The sequence below is a fragment of the Sphaerodactylus townsendi genome, linkage group LG14 (assembly GCF_021028975.2).
Source record: "Sphaerodactylus townsendi isolate TG3544 linkage group LG14, MPM_Stown_v2.3, whole genome shotgun sequence".
Classification (NCBI taxonomy): domain Eukaryota; kingdom Metazoa; phylum Chordata; class Lepidosauria; order Squamata; family Sphaerodactylidae; genus Sphaerodactylus; species Sphaerodactylus townsendi.
In genome coordinates, this window is record NC_059438.1 from 34,986,949 (window position 1) to 35,004,486 (window position 17,538).

The following is a 17,538-nucleotide window of genomic DNA, read 5'->3' on the forward strand; positions in this document are numbered from 1 at the left end:
TGGGACACCCTTATTATGAATGAGTTTATCATGAACACGAAACATATTTAAGAGAATGGCCATAAAGTTGCACTATATTTAAGGCAGTGGTTCTCAACCTGTGGGTCGCAACCCCTTTGGGGGTTGAACGACCTTTTCACAGGGGTCGCCTAAGACTCTCTGCATCAGTGTTCTCCATCTGTAAAATGGATGAATGTTAGGGTTGGGGGTCACCACAACGTGAGGAACTGTATTAAAGGGTCGCAGCATTAGGAAGGTTGAGCACCACTGATTTAAGGTTATTGTTGTAGTAATTTTGAATTAAAACAACAACAACAATAATTTGTAGACCACCCCTCTTCTTTTGGCTCAGGGCAGTTAATGACATAGTAATTACCCAACACAAAAACCAATATACAGTATCTAACATAATCCAATTCCATTGTTTCCAAACAGTATAATTCCATTTCCGCTGCAAAACAGGGAAACTCAAGGTGCCGACAATTTGCCAGTTTACCTTAAAATGTCAAAATCACACAGATAAGTTTGGTCCGGGTGGAACTAAATCCATCTGCCTCCAACAGCACCACCTATAATATAGTTCAAAATTCCCAAAGCGAAATTATCGAATGATGGAGTACAGGGAAGGGGAGCCCCAAAAGGGGAAATAACATTGCTGCCTCAACCGTATTTTTTGTGTTTTTTTTTAAAGAGGACAGTGAAATATTTGAAGCCAAGAACCTTGGGGTCTGGTCCTGGAATACATGAAAGCAAATGCTCTGTCTCTCAGCCAAACCTGTTTCTTGGCAGTAAGGAAGAGCGGGATCTAAAGAGGCACAGACTTGTGCATAGATGCCCTAGTCAGAAAAATGGCTTACAGTTGGGTTCTACATACATTTACCCAGAAGTAGACCCTACTCAGTTCAGCATAATTACCCTCTTTGCATCCATAGGATTTCAGCTTTATTTCTTTTTATTTCTTTATTATTAGTTTTATATACCGCCCTCCCCCTGAGGGCTCGGGGCAGTTTACAACAAGATTAAAACATACAGTAAAACATAATTTAAATATGAATTACATAAAAAACAGAACCCATTTAAAATGTGGATGGCGTCTGGCTACCCCCCCTCCCCCCTTTGTGCCCACGGGAGGCCAGATGACATGGTAGATGTTTTTAACCAGGCTGGCCAAACGCCTGGTGGAACAGGTCCGTCTTGCAGGCCCTGCGGAAACTCTGTAAGTCCCGCAGGGCCCTGATCTCCCTAGGGAGCCTGTTCCACCAGGTAGGAAAAGGCCCTGCCCCTCGTCGAGGCCAGCCTGATCATTTTTGGGCCAGGGATCACGAGTAGGTCCTCCTCTGAGGAGCGGAGGGGCCTACCGGGGCAGTATGGGGAGAGTTGTGACTGATCTCTCCATCATCGTATCAAATCAATCTGCCTCCTATGCTGCAGTTTCGGAAGTGATCAGACCCCCCCCCCACACACACACAAAATTACAGCATAGCTGAAGAATCCTTCTTTTTGAGAGTCCAAGCTTTGGTCTGGCAACCCAGTCCACCCCCCAACCCCCACTCAGCTATGAAGATACAATTGAATATGAAACACCCTGGGCAGAAGCAAAAGCCATCGGAGCAGACAGATAACTGGTTGGTGTCTTGCGTTGCTTCTCTTTCTTTCCCAAAGTGAATTAAATTAGGATGGGGTGGTTTTTTTTAAAAAAATGCAGAGTAAAGCATGAAAAATGAGAGCAATTATGTAAATGTGCTTAATTTTCATAATTTATACAGGTCACATAATTGAGCTTTCCTTTTTGCTGGATTTAACCAAAAACATAACAAAATTAACATTCCGTGCCGAAATACAAATAGCCCTGCTCCCAGGGAAGGGCTTGTTATAAAGTTGGGGCTCTGGGTATAGCAGAGATAACAACTAATCCACCCAATGCAGCAAGAATGTTTTGGCCCTTGTAATCCAAGGCCGTCTCTGTCGGAGGCAGGATCTGCCTGCCAGTGACACAGCAAAGCCAGGGTTGGCAGCTCCACGTTGGGAAATACTTGGAGGTTTTGGGGGTGGAGCCTGAGGAGGGTGGGGTTTATGGAGGAGAGGGGCTTCAATGGGGTATAATCAGTTGTGGGATCCAAAAATTTTAGTAACAAGTTCCCATGGTGGTGGGATTCAAACAGTGGCGTAGCACCAATGGGGCTGGGCGGGGCACAATGGGGTGTGGCCAGGCATTCTGGGGGCGGGGCATTAATAATTTCTCTGTTACTGTAAAAAACTCTTACTGTAAAAAAAATGTTCCTAATTTCCAGCTGGTATCTTTCTGTCCATAATTTAAACTCATTATAGCAAGTCCTATCGTCTACTGCCAACAGAAACAACTACTTCTCCTCCAATTGACTGCCTGTCAAATACTTAATACTTTCAAATACTTAATTTTGTTTTTAGAAGTCAAAAGAAGGATACTTTCCTTAAACAAGGAACTTTACCATATTTCTAAAACATGTTTTTAAAACAGCCCAGCAGGGAGAATTATCCCGTTTTCTACCTTCGCTAACCAGCCACATAGGAAACAACAGGACTTTATGATTTTTGGACCTAATGGAATTTCTAACGGAAAAGCAGACCCAATTAGTAACCCCCTCGCGGCACACACAAATAATTAGTAACCCACTCTCGGGAACTGGTGAGAACCTGCTGGATCCCACCTCTGGGTATAATACCATACAGTTCTCCTTCCAAAGTGGCCACTTTCTCCAGGAGAACAATGAAAACGAAAATCCACAATTTCACTGGGAGTACACTGCAGGTACTGCAGTGAATAAACTGCAAAACGGCCTGAAGAAACTGGTACTGAAACTGGAAGAAAGCAAAAAGATGGCACTTCACCTAAACAACAAAAAGACCAAGATCATGACCACTGGCATCAAAGAAGTCCATATTAAAATCAACAATGAAGAAATAGAAGTGGTTGACAGCTTTATGTTCCTTGGATCCCTCATCCATCTTAATGGCGGCTCAACATCAGAGCTCAGGCGATGCTTCGTTCTTGGGTGCACAGCCATGGTGAGTATGGACCAACTATGGAAGTGCAAAGATGTCTCAATTACCACCAAACAAAGACTGATAACAGCCATCGTGTTCCCAATCATGACATATGGTTGTGAGACATGGACATTGTCAAAAACACATAGAAGAAAAGTGGCTGTCTTTGAGCTGTGGTGTTGGAGAAGACATTTATGAATCCCATGGACAGCTACAGTCACCAACAAAGCTGTTCTGGAGCGTATTAACCCAGAGATGTCCCTGGAGGGCAAGATCACTAGACAGAAGCTGACCTACTTCGGACATGTGATGAGGTCAAATTCATTGGAAAAAGAGATGCTACTCGGAATGGTCAGTGGTAAACGGAAACGGGGTAGGCCAATGACTCGTTGGTTGGAAACCATGAAGAGGGACATGGGCACGAACATCAACCAGTTGAAAGAAGTTGTGGCAAACAGGGAAGCATGGAGGGGACTGGTTTACAGAGTATCCAAGAGTCGGACACAACTAAATGGATAAAGAAGAAGAAGAACATTGCAGGTCACAGCAGAATGGGAAACCAGCTACTTGGAGAACCTTTTCAGAAGTCTTTTTTGGCTGGGAAAGCGGATATCGTGAAGTTCAACAACAATAATAAAAAGGGAAGGGCAATTGTATTCTTATATTCCCCCATCAATACTGCTCTCAAAAGTGTGTCTGTGTGGTCAATTACCCATGGGGCGGCTGCTGCAAGCTGGAGCATGTCAGGGCAAGAAATCTTCTCCCGACACGCTTCCTCCTTGGCGTGGCCAGGAGCAAAGGCACATTGGGACAAAAAATCTTGTCCCCCAGCACTTCCTCCCTGTGGCGCACCAAGAGAGGAAGCGGATCGAGACAAAATTTTTAGCCCCGACACACTTTCTTGCCCCACCTGTGTTTCTCACTTTCCCCACAGAAAACAAAAAACCACAGGAATAACACACCGCAAAGCAAACAGCCATAAATAAGTAGTTCGTGCATAAATGACCAATAACATGGAAGAGGAGCTTGCTACCTGGTGGAGGGTTGACTTAATATTTTGATGTACTGTACCTTAAAATTGTAACATACTTCAAACATTATTTCCTATTCAATTTGACCTTCTGTTCAGTCAAAAATAAAATTTACCATGACTTGAAACAAGGCAGAGAAGGAGGGGGGCGAGAGGAATCTGTTAGTACAAAATAAACACTTAGATGTGAGGAATTTATTTATTCTGGAACCACCAAAAAGAACTGAAGCATGACATAAATATTAACATGACACAATAAGAGGTACGGAAATATACATAACAAGATCCTACTTACAAAAAGCTATATGCAGCGGTATAGACTAAAGCAGCGTAGACCGCAGTCTTAATCATTTATCCCAGTAACTTTGTGAACCATTTTGTAGAGGGCAACTCTAACACCTGTGCAGAAAAACAAGAAAGTTCAACTTTAATTTTGTACTCTGCAACCCTTTTACTTGTGCAGAAAAGTAAGAGGAATGTTCAACATTAATTTGCTGAAACTCAAATAGAGAAATATTTCCTACCACTAAAATAATGGATAATAAACAGCACTTAAAACTAGGTTTAGGGTATGTAGAGAGACATTTTCCCGCCAGGGTGGTGTAGTGGTTAAGAGCAGGTGGATCTGGAGAACTGGATTCGATCCCCCGTTCCTCTCCCTGAGTGGCAGAGGCTTATCTGGTGAGCCAGGTGTGTTTCCACACTCCTACATTCCTGCTGGGTGACGTTGGACTAGTCACAGTTCTTTGGAACTCTCTCAGCCCCACCTGCCTCACAAAGTGTCTGTTGTGGGGAGAGGAAGGGAATGGAGCTTGTAAGCCATTTTGAGTCTCCTTACAAGATAGAAAGGTGGGGTATAACTCCAAACTTTTCTTCTTCCACCCAATAGAATGCACCCCAATAATTGTGACTATAGTCTGGTCATCAGATGGAACCCAGCTAGAATCATTGAAACATACGAGTTGGAAGACATCTTCAGGGTCATGGGTATATATTGTCCATGTCCCAGGGTTGACAATATATACCCCACTATATATAGATGGACAATATATACCCCACTAAACATTCTCTTCTCACTAGATACAGTGTGTAACAGACTTCTCTCTGTGATACACCTCTGAATATGCAGGCCACAGATGCAGGCAAGACATTAGGAACAAGATCTACCAGACCATGACCACACAGTCTGGAAAACCTACAACAACAGGTTGAATTCAGCCGAAAAAGCCTTTGACAATACAGTGTGATAGACCATTCCCATGCTAGCCACTTCAAGCAAAGTGAGAGTCATGCAACTAGGTGGAGCCTTTGAATGGCAGCACAGATGCATAGAGCATGAGAAAGTCTTTTAAGTTTGTTGATGGTAGCAGTTCCTACTCAGAAAGAAGGTTGGTACCCCCTGGGAGAATGAGAAAGGGGTGCTATTGGGTGGAGATCATGGCCCAGGGCTTTTCCAAGCTTCTGATGTCACCTGAAATGGTGGGAGTCGGTCCCTTTTAGAGTGGGGAATTAGCAAGAGCAGACTCTTAGCTTAGCAGAAGATTGGGACCTTTATTACCTATGTATACAGAAGTCAGCTTCTGCAAGAAATCCACAAGAGAGCGAGGTAAAGCTTAACCATTTCATTAAAGGAAAAATGATAATACAAGTACCCAATAATCAAAGCAGCAGAACACACATACAGTCCTAGGGTATAAGAAGTGTTGAGGGGATTGGCTGGGAATAGAAAGGAGTTGGAAGATTTCTTAGGGGTAATACTGTACCAGATCCTGAAGTGGCTTTGGGTTCATGAAGCAGAGTCCAGCAACCTGCACTGGGCTCCAAGGAAGCAGGGTAAAAAGCAACTGAACCCAAAGGCTGGCTCAGAAGTACTGGGTGCTGGGAGAAAGGCTATTTTATAGGGAGAAATGGGCCCTCTGGTGATGCTAAGAAAGTCTTCATCTTCCTGGAGAAAGGAGAGTCTTGCCTTTCTGAGGAGAGACCAGAGAGAGACATAAAACTTAACTATTGGGACATTAGTCTAATGGGCTGAGCACTTGGTTTAAGTGGCTAAACTGGGAATGCTCCAAAGGGAAGGTAGTTGATTAAATTGCAGCTGTAAAACAATGACAATGTAAATAAGGTGGTCTTTAGAGGGCGGTTAGTCCGAGGAAGAAGTTTGCGCAAATAAATTAGCAAGTATTTGTCTTAGTAGGGTGGGTAGTTGAGGGCTGGAAATGGGAATGCATCCCAAGACAGAGGCATTGTTTTCTATTAATCCCTTTAGGAAGGGTGTGAGGCAGGTATTTTGCAAGGCAGATATGGACAAGAGCACGTCTGAACAAGATTGTATTTTGTCCTTGTGGGTACACTAACCAATGCAGAGAATGGGCACACTGCTAGGCACCCCAAGGGTTGGCAGGACGGGTAGCTATGCTGTTGTCATAAAACAGATCTCCCCCACCCACCCACCACGGGTCGGTCTGGTAACATTGGGACCAAGATGGAATGAGTCTTGCTTGCCAGTCCGTTCTTTCACGGGGGGTTATCTGGAAATCTCCACAAATAAAGACTGCGGGATCATTTTTTATCGCAGGGACCACAGGGGTTGCCCCTTATTGGGAGAAACTGGCATCAGCCCATCATTAGGCACTAAATAATCCAAATCAGTTTCTGCAAGAGATCTTGAAGGAACTTAAAGGTACCATTCACGTTGTGCAACATTAAGTTGGTAATCAGCTTCCATAGGGAGCTTCACCAACACAGCGTTCATTTTCAAAAAGTTTAGATTGTCTCTCCAGGGCTTCCAGAAGAGCCTCAGCTACCCAAGACACTGCCTTATTCTGGACCTGGTTCCCTTGAAGCTGCTTCATCTAAGCAGAGAATCAGTCTCTGAATCCTACAACGGATCATGTTGGAGGTCTTGGGTGTTCATTGAACCACTTGTCCTATTTTTGCATTCCACTTAGAGTCACAGTACAAAAGGCTCGATGCCAATAAAGGCTTGCTTCTTAAAACAGTACAAAAGGCAGACTACAAATGATGGTGATGACCATAATAATGGTGATGATCAATGAGTCTGCACTACGTTGGAGTCTAAGTAGGGCAGCGGTGGCGAACCTTTGGCATTCCAGATGTTATGGACTACAATTCACATCAGCCCCTGCCAGCATGGCCAATTTGCCATGCTGGCAGGGGCTGATGGGAACTGTAGTCCATAACATCTGGAGTGCCAAAGGTTCGCCACCACGGAAGTAGGGTCTAAATATTTTGGAAGGTGGACTCTATGGCCCTATACCCCACTGAAGTCCCTCAGTTCCCCAAACTCAACTCTCTCCAGGCTCCACTCTCACAATCACCAGGAATGCCCCAACCCAAAACTGGTAACCCTACAAGGGACTTTTTTGAGGAGTGTAGTTGGGGTGGGGCATGGGGCAACCATTGGAATGGGGATCCCCCAAACTCTGGATGGTTTTGGAGAGCAGAAGAGGAATTTAATGGGGAAGGCTGGGCTTGCTTTGGGCGATGTCGGCCCTCTGGACAAAGCTGGCTCTCTGCCAGCTCACTGGCTTGTTGCAAGGGACAGCGGGAGGACAGAGACCTCCATGGGGCTTGGGACATTATAATTCCAACACCCTACTTTGTGTCAGCTGCCTATTTCCCTTTCTTTGCTGTCCACCGAAGAAACCTCCATAGTGGCCTAATTGCTTGACTCCTTTCTTCGTTTGTTTTTCTTGTTAAAGGCAGATTTCAATAAGTAGTTCAGTAACTCAGCCATTTGAGGATCATTATTAATTTAATATCCCTCCTCATTTATTAATGGCCCTACTTTGTCTGATATTTCCTTTTCCCCTGGTATATTTGTAAAAGCCCTTCCTATCCTCTGAGCCCCCTTTGGCCTCTCCCTTTCTTCTTGCCTGTGTTATTCCTCTGCAACCTGAAATGACTTTTGTGTGCTTAGCTCTTGCACTCTGTTCCCTTCGGCCGTGATTGCAAATTCTTACCCACAGTTCCTAGCAAACATCATCTCGGGAGTCTCTGGAGATGGCAAGCGGAGAGCGCACAGAACTGTCCCGCTGCCTCGGCAGCCCTTGGACATGTCGGGCAATGAATCGGAGGGAGTCACCAGAGATTGGTCTACATCTGAGGAAAACTGGAGAGTTCTTGAGGCAGGCTGCTGCTGACCTACATTTGGACAGGCCTCTGCTACTTTCCACTTGTCCAAAATGTCTGAGGAAGAACAATCCTTGGACGGGCTGAGGAGAAGGGCCTGGAGGTTGTCTTTCACCACATGTTTATAGATGGATGTGAAGGATGAAGACTCCTGGGTGAACCTCCTGCCAAAACGCATCATCTCTTGCAACAAGCTGCTTAGTCCAGATATTTCATTGTCTTACTTCCACAGAATTACCAGCCTCCAGGTGCTATTATAATTGATCTCCAGATGATCCAGATTAGTTCCTCTGGAGAAAATAGATGCTTCGGAGGGCAGACTCTGTGGCATTCTACCCTACTGAATCCCCTCCCTTCCCCAGACCCCACTCATCTCAAGGCCCACCCCCCAAAATCTCCAGGTATTTCCCAACCCAGATCTGGCAACCCTATTCACCACAGAATTATGGAAACAGCACAACCAAATTGGAGAGCCATGAAATGATTTTACAAAATTCATATGCTTTAAAAGTGCCCAAAATGTACCTCCTTTTTCAGATCATGAGGGAGGAAAGGGGTTGTTCCAGAGGTGGGATCCAGCAGGGTCTCACCAGTTCCCGAGAGTGGGTTACTAATTATTTGTGTGTGCCGAAGGGGCTTACTAATTGGGTCCGCTTTTCCATTAGAAATTCCATTAGGTCCAAAAATCATAAAGTCCTGTTGTTTCCTATGTGGCTGGTTAGCGAAGGTAGAAAACGGGATCATTCTCCCTGTTGGGCTGTTTTAAAAACACGTTTTAGAAATATGGTAAAGTTCCTTGTTTAAGGAAAGTATCCTTCTTTTGATTTCTAGAAACAAAATTAAGTATTTGAAAGTATTAAGTATTTGACCGGCAGTCAATTAGAGAAGAAGCAGTTGTTTCTGTTGGCAGTAGACAATAGGACTTGGTATAATGAGTTTAAATTGTGGACAGAAAGATACCAGCTGGAAATTAGGAACTTTTTTTACAGTAAGAGTTTTTTACAGTAACAGAGAAATTATTAATGCCCCACCCCCGGAATGCCCGGCCACACCCCCGTAGTGCCCCATTGGCGCTACGCCACTGTTTGAATCCCACCACCATGGGAACCTGTTACTAAAATTTTTGGATCCCACCACTGGGTTGTTCAGTCCCAGTCCTTTGCAATATCTAACCCTGCTTCTGAGTTCAGTGGGCAGAGGACTTCTCTTGCCAGGATCGGAAGGTCTTCCCTCTTACGAACTGCCCAAGACTTCTTACACTTCTTTAACCATTAGGCTGAAGGCACCCCTGGAGTAGCCAAGAAAGCTTTCAAACTAGAGTCTGACTCTGACAACTAATGGTCAGTTCTCAGCTGATGGGTGCAATAGGGGCATGCAGAAGGCCTGCCACATATGACTGAGGTGCTTGCCTGGTTCTCAACATCTGGAAGCAACCTCAGTTCTTCTGGAGGATCTCTCCCAGGGTCTGCAGCCCAGCTTTGCCCTGCTGCGTGGAACTGGTTTGTTGTGCTCCAGGTAGGGTCCAGCCCCCTGGAAGCCTTGTGAAATACTGATGGACTCATGGTGGGAAAAGATGAGTCATTAAAAAGCAGGTGGGAACCTCCAGTGGGGTGCTGTCTCCCAGGCAACCCAGACTGGCTGTCGTGCCCCCTCAGAGGGTTTTGTTATTTCCCCATTAAGCTTTAGTTTCCCCATAGATAGCATGGTTTTAGTTCATTGTTAAGTCTTCTATGGGAGTGTATTTCAGTTAGCCCCTGCCCTTTTAAGACATTTCCCAATTGGCAGTTTACTTTCTTTACCCAGCAGTCCCCTGTTTTAGTTGTAGCCAGTCAGTCAGAGTGAGGTGCAAAGGGTAGTTGGAGATTGGAATATTCGTGACGTCCATATTATTATATGGTGGTCCATAGAGCATAAGTCAAGCTTAATAGCAGTTAGAACTAGACAAAGTCTGAAAGAACTGAAAGGAAGCCAGAGACACAGTGGACTTTCTTGAAAGCAACCAAGAGAAGACACAGTGTGCAGCTTCAAACCTGCTCAAGACAAGCAAGTACTCTGACTTAGATAGACCCAAGAGGGGAGTTAGGGTCTTGTTTCTCTCAAGTAATAAACCCATTGTAAGAACTGTTGAACCTGGCTTGTGTCTCCCCCACTCTGTCCTAGCCAAGTATAGGGCACCTCAAATCGATTCACTTGGGGGGCAGAACACTGGCAGTACTTACACACACTCCACTGCCGATGATGCCATCTGTAGCCTTGCCTGTACCCTACCTCCACATGACCCAAAACAGTGAGGTCAGAAGCCCAGCTATGATCCCCATTTGAATTATAGCGGGTGGGTAGCAAAGTTGGGGCTTTCTTGGCTATTGCATGTAGCCTCTACCAATGGAGGTCCACTTAGTTTTCTCACTGCTTTCCTTCAGATGACACACGGAGACCTTATTGTTCTTCTGACCTGCTCAGTGTGAACAGCAACCCAATTCATTTCTGTATGTGCTGCTGGCAGGTTTGGACTTTCTTTTCCCTCCTGAGGATGGTTTATTTTTGTCGTGCTGCTTCTGATTAACGATGTGCCGTTTTTATGGTTTTACTGTGTTATTATTTACGCAGGCCCCTAAATACAAATCAGAGGGAACCTCCCTCCCCAAGCCGATGGGCACGAAACGGATCGGCAAAGCATCTGCCAACCGATTCAGACCAAGTCAGGATAAACAAAAAAATGACTTTCCTCCCCCCTTCCCTCACCCCAAGTACTCAAGGATGCTGCTTAGAATTGGAGATTGCTTCGCACTTCAAACAAAGGAATAATCATTCCTCATTAGCCCTTAGACAAGGTAGGTTTTTGCCTAACCATTGGGTGGGCAGGTGCCCTTTCTGGTTTATAATGCTTGAGATATCTCTGACTGCTTTCAGTGAAGCGTTTCAGGCAGTGGGAAGCAGAGAAAAACCCAAGAATCACAGGGCAAGGGTAGGTCCAAACAGAAAAAAACGGAGGTGCGCTGTAGACATAAAGGTTCAGGGTCGAATAAATCTGCCTGGCCTGCCAACTGATTTCACATCTTGAAATTCACAAGCTGGATTTGGAGGAGCCAGTCATGGGCCTTGCTAGTTACCTACAGGGAGTCCACGATGAATTTATTTAAAATATCTCCCACTCAGTTCCTGAGAGTCAAGTTACAAGGAGGCAAAAGGTAAGGGTCCATTAAGGAAATGAAAGCGATTCATCAAAGACCTGGATTCAAAACATGCAGACTGAAATGTGGTTTCTTGTGGACAGTAAGATGAAGGGCAGATGCCCAGAATCTAAATATCTATTTATTTAAAACATTTATATCTTGCCTCTCTCTGCCAGTTGTAACCAAGGCAGTTTGCAAAATACTAAAATGACAATAAAACAGTTAAAATCCCTAAAATAATCCCCCTCCCACCCCGCAAGCCCTTTATTTCTTCTTATATTATTTGTGGACAACCCAGGCTAGACTGATCTCATCAGATCTCAGAATCCAAGCACAGTCAGTCCGGGCTGGTACTTGGATGGGAGCAGAGGCATAGCGCCTGTCATGATACATAAAAAAAGAAAGGTTCACAAAAGGTTCATCTTCTAGTCAGCAGAAGTTTACCCAACACAGAGGCCGGAGACAGTCAGTCTAGGGTGAAGAGGCTACAGTTAACCTTTAACATGATTGGTGAGTTCAACTGTGACTCTAGACCAATGAGAGGCTGTTGCCGGGACGGGGGGAAAAGTATCCTTGTTGGATGTATAAGATGCAATGCATTATATAGTCTAAGTTCACTGTGTGTGTTCAACTTTGTTCTTGCTGAAGAGTTCTGCATAGCTTTATAGTCTTGTATAGCATAGACTTGTGTAACGTTGCAACTGCTAAAATAAAACCTTCCTATGGAAAGAACATCTTGTGTGGAGAGTATTCTTTTCCAAGAGTGGTAGGAGGCTGCAGTGAGTGCAAGAAGACTACTAGACCTTCTCATCTTACCAGAGTGATTCTGCTTTAAACTCTGCTGATAGCGCCAACGGGGTGGGGTGCGGTGCGATGCCCTGGGCAGAGCTACGGCGGAGGCATGGCCAGGCTGTGGAGGGGGCATGGCGGGGACATTCTGGGGGCGTTCTGGGGCGGGGGTGAGCGACATGGTGGCACGCGCTCCGGGCGGAGTTTCCTCTTGCTCCGCCTCTGGATGGGAGTCCAGCTGGGAATACCAGAGTTGCTATGCAGAGGCAGCAATAGCAAGCCACCTCTGAACGTCTCTTGCCTTGAAAACCCTAGCAGGCTGCCATAGGTCGGCTGCAGCTGGGTGGCACCTTATACATACACACATTCTTCTAATCATGGTAATGGTGGAGGAAGCTCTGATACTGCATGTGATGTTGTTGCTGCTCTTTGTGCAATGATTCTCCTTGACGAAAATGCCGCATGAGGAATATGGTTCCCCTGTCAAAATGCCCCCCCAGTGCTTGAAATCCTCCAGTTCTCTCTCCCTCTTTTTACCTTCTCTGTGTGGTTTGCCTCCTATTGCTCACTGGCTCCGGGCCAAGAATCATTTCTTCACCTGCTGCAGCCTTCAGTATCTTGCAAACTGCACTACTATAAGTCACCGATTTTCAGTTTTGTGGGTAGGAGGTGTTGTTTCAATGATATAGCTTAAAAAAAAATCTTACCCTTCTTCTGAATTTGAAAGCACTCCTCTCTTTTAGAGGAATATACCGTCGCCTATACGATCTTTACAGTTAATGCACGCACATCTATTATTAAGGAAGAACCGACATACACTCACTTTAAAAATAAAATCTGGACCATTATGTGGGGTTTTCTATCGTGTATTCAGCTGTACACCTGTTTAATGTAATGCAAGGACTTCAGGCGTGTACAAAAAAGCATATGAACACTGTATACGCATGGTACATGGATTCATTGAAATTTGTACACCAGGCTACACTCTTGGTTCTCTATGAGATTATTTCTTTATTGTTATGTGGCATAGTTCACTCAGATTCTTTTTTTTTTAGCTGTCAAGTTGCCAAGTCATAGTTGTCAAGACTTACGGTGACCCCATTGGGTTTCTAAGGCAAGAGACTTTCAGAGGTGGTTTGCCATTGCCTGCCTCCCCATTGGATACTAGAGGAGAAAATCCAAGCTGAGTGCATCATTAGGCTCCCATGACCTGTAAGAGGAATTGGCATAGCTAGGGGACTAGAGCCCCAGGCACTGCTTCCTAGGGGGCACATTGCCACATACACACCTTGCATCTGCATGCCCAGGAGTTCAGGGCAGAAGTGCAATTAAATGCAGGCCAAACTCCACACAGAGTTTGGAGCAGATGCCTGCCCAGTCTCCACATGGAGTTTGGAGCTGCATGGCCCTTTTGCTGCTGGCCTCAAGCCTTTCTGAGGTCAGCAGCAAACCAAGGGCTGACCGGCTCGAGTTTTGTACTGTCGACCCACTTGAGGGTGGAGCCAACAATATAAAACTAGAGTCAGTCACCCCCTGGTGCTCAGTTTGCTGCTATTCTCGACAAGGCTTGGGGCTAGCTGGGGCCAGCAGCAAATGGGCCATGCTCCTCTGAACTCCACATGGAGAGCAGGGTAGCTGGCTGGCCCTGCCCTCCACATGGGAAGTTTGTGGGAAGGCCAGACAGGCTGGCCCTGCTGGCCAGCTGCTCCCCATGGGGTGCTGCTGGGGGGAGGCAGAGCCCAGGGTGAACCCCAGGGGCTGCTTTAGTAAATTATGCCCCTGGTAAGAGGAATCCAGATCTACCAGGCAAATTGTCTATTGATATTGAAGACAGGCAATAGGGATTAAAAGGGAGGTCCTGGCATATTACCAAGGAAAGAGACCCATTGAAAATGGATTTGAGAGAAAGACTGAAGGAAGGAAGGAAGGAAGGAAGGAAGGAAGGAAGGAAGGAAGGAAGGAAGGAAGGAAGGAAGGAAGGAAGGAAGGAAGGAAGGAAGGAAGGAAGGAAGGAAGGAAGGAAGGACGGACGGACGGAAGGACGGAAGGACGGAAGGACGGAAGGACGGAAGGACGGAAGGACGGAAGGACGGAAGGAAAGTTTCTGGCAATATCGTCACAGGGATGCTGCTGTATCAAAATGAGGGGTGGTCAAGAAAAAGAAATCAAGGATAAGTGAAACCATTTAACAGTTCTATGCAAATTCTTGATAAAAGTTGCTCTTAGAGAAATACGTAATTATTCCATATGGAGGCTATCATGCCTACCCTGTATGCGTGGGGAAGGGGAAAGGTGATTGGGAAAGAGGGAAGGTAAGTAGGACACTGGGAAATCATGATTGGTGCAGATAAAGTGCCAGCTCAGTGAAACAAAGGCCTTTTCCATTCACGTCGGAGAGCCTACTCTCAATGCACTGTAGCAATTATTTGCAACTGGATTTCCCTGTTTAGAAAATCTGGTTGCAAATAATTGCTATATTGTATTGAGAATACATTCTTCAACAATGTTATGAGGAAGAGCTCTAGAGGAGTGGAATGTGATAAAAACAAAATCAGACAGGGAGCCAAGTTGGTGCATGAGTCTTCCTCTTAGGATCATTCCTGAAAAGACCATAATGCTACCTGGCTGCCTAAATACTTTGCCATGATGTGCATGAAGGGTAGCTTCTGCAGAACAATGAGAGGGGTTACTGTGATTCTGTTCCATATGAACCTTCCTGAGATTTGTAGGCTGCTCCGTATCAACCCTCCCTCAATTTTTAATTTTGGTCCATACAAACCCTCCCTAGATTTATGATTCTGGTCTATAGAAACCCACCCTAGATTTGTGACAGGTTCTTTCTGGGGAACCAGGTTTATTTTGAGCTGTAAACCTTCCCCTCATTTACAAGAGGTTATTAGGGTAACAAGCATAAAGGCTTTGGATTCGCTGCCCAGAGGATAAGTTGTGTGTTGAGCAGGAAGAACGTAGCAATCACCTAGGTAGGAATTGTGTATAATTGTATTGTCGAAGGCTTTCACGGCCAGAATCACTTGGGTGCTGTGTGGTTTCCGGGCTGTATGGCTGAGTTCTAGCAGCATTCTCTCCTGACGTTTCGTCTGAATCTGTGGCTGGCATCTTCTGAAGATGCCAGCCACAGATGCAGGCGAAACGTCAGGAGAGAATGCTGCTAGAACACGGCCATACAGCCCGGAAACCACACAGCACCCAACCCATTGTGTATAATTGTTTAACGGGGTTTTTTACAGGTTCTATGCTCACAATTTGAGTTCTTTCTCAACGGAAGTGATATGGACATATAGTTTATGATGTTTTAAGCCATTGTATTTAATCATACAAGTTATATAAGAGTAATTCACTGGGCACCAAGCACTTCAAAAACTTACTTTCGTTGGAAAAAACGAAACTCATAGTGCAGCCTGACACTGAGCTTTGATTTGGGAAAACAGGGCCCCGCCAAGGAGATAAGGAATTAGCAGAAGCTCACAAATACAGATAAAGGTAAAATAGAAACCAGTAGTTGTTATAGAAACCTTTTACGCAAGGTTGTTTTTGACTTAAGTTTCACCAAATATGGGAATGGGCAAGGTGTGGCAAAAGGAGGGATGAGCTGACCAGGTCTGTACGTCTTCTTGACTCAAACCAATGGTCAGAAGACAAGGAGGGATGTTTGTAAGAGGGTATAAATTATGTTACGCAAGCAACAGCCCCTTGAACCTCCTCCCTGTTGCTCACAGAGGAGAGTTCCCTCTTCTGCGCAGAATAGAAAGAAAACAATAAATCTCTGAACACTGAAGAAGCTTTTGGATGGTTATTTTTGTAACCGTCAGAGCTTTTGCTCTGTGGACAGGGCCTTGCCCTGTGCCTATCAGAAGTCAATTTCAAGTAGCTGGCTCAACAATGACTCAGCCTTCTATCCTTCCAAGGTTAGTAAAATGAGTACCCAGCTTGCTGGGGATGAGGGCAGTGGTGGGATTTAGCTTGTTCAGTAGAACCGGTACCTAATTCTTTTGTTGAGTTTGGTGAACTGGTTGTTAAAAGCAGCTTTCAGAGCCCCTGAGCAGCCGGGTGCCTTGTCGCCCAGCTGCTCCAAGATGCTAAAAGCACAGTCGTCGCCCCCTCCCCAAGGGGAGGGGGAGAAAAGGGACTTTCAGAGCAGCAGCGGCAAGGCCCCATTGCTCCCCTCCACCCCTGCAAGAAGTTCCTCTGCAGCAGGTAAGTTGGCGGTGGGGGGCATGGTGAGAAAGAGCATGGTCGGGGGGAACCAGTTGTCAAATTTTTTGAATCCCACCACTGGATGAGGGGTAGATGCAGAGGTGGGATCCAGCAGTTTCTCACAGGATCCCGAGAGTAGGTTACTAATTATTTGTGTGTGCCGAGAGGGGGTTACTAATGGGTGATTTTGCCACGTGATTTTTGCCTTAGTTACGCCCCTCCTCTCAGCAGTAGCGCGCAGAACTTGAAGCAGTCTAGCAGGAGGTGCACCGGGGTGCGTGGCAGCCTGCGCCTGCGTGCATTCGTTTCTCGCCCAAGGACCGCCCTCGGAATGCCCCACCCTGGAATGCCCGGCCACGCCCCCGTCGTGCCCCACCCAGCCCCATTGGCGCTACGCCACAGTTTGAATCCCACCACCATGGGAACCTGTTACTAAAATTTTTGGATCCCACCACTGGGTAGATGACTGGGGAAGGTAGTGGCAAACAACTCCATAAACAAGACTGCCTAGCAAATGATCTCCCCATAGATCAGTAATGATTTAGTGTTTGTACCGGGGACTACCTTTACCTTCTATGGTTAAAGAACAGATAGGCAGCATAGGTCTCCTGGTAGCCAAATGAGAAACCTGGTTGAGGCACAAAAATTTAAGCCAGTCGTGGCTTCACAGTGTGGTTTGAATTCTCTTTAATGTTGGCGGATTCAAACCAACTTTCACTGACTAGACCCTTGAATGCTGCTTTCCCCCACACCAGATTCTTCCCACACCAGCTTGCCCTTTCCCAAGAGACAGACGAAAGGGTACGAGGTCTGCGCGTCACCCGAGGCAGGCCTAACATGTGGGTACTCCATCCTCTCCCAGAGGCAAGAGCTACATCACTCTGCCACGCAGCCAGACAGAACGACTCTTCAAACGGCTATCTTGCTGAGTCAGACCTGAACTATAGCTGCCTCTGGGCTTCCCTCCAACATTCCACCCCTGCCCCCAAGAGATGATTGGATGTTTGAGCTGCCACCCTGCACACCCGCTCAGGGAAGAAACAGCTGAGTGGCTGTTTTCCCATTCAGGGGCGGGACCATCTCCTGTCTGTCCCAAGTGTTTTATTCTAGTCCATGCAGGCCTTTCATTTATAGTTCTGGAAGACTCTCTTATGC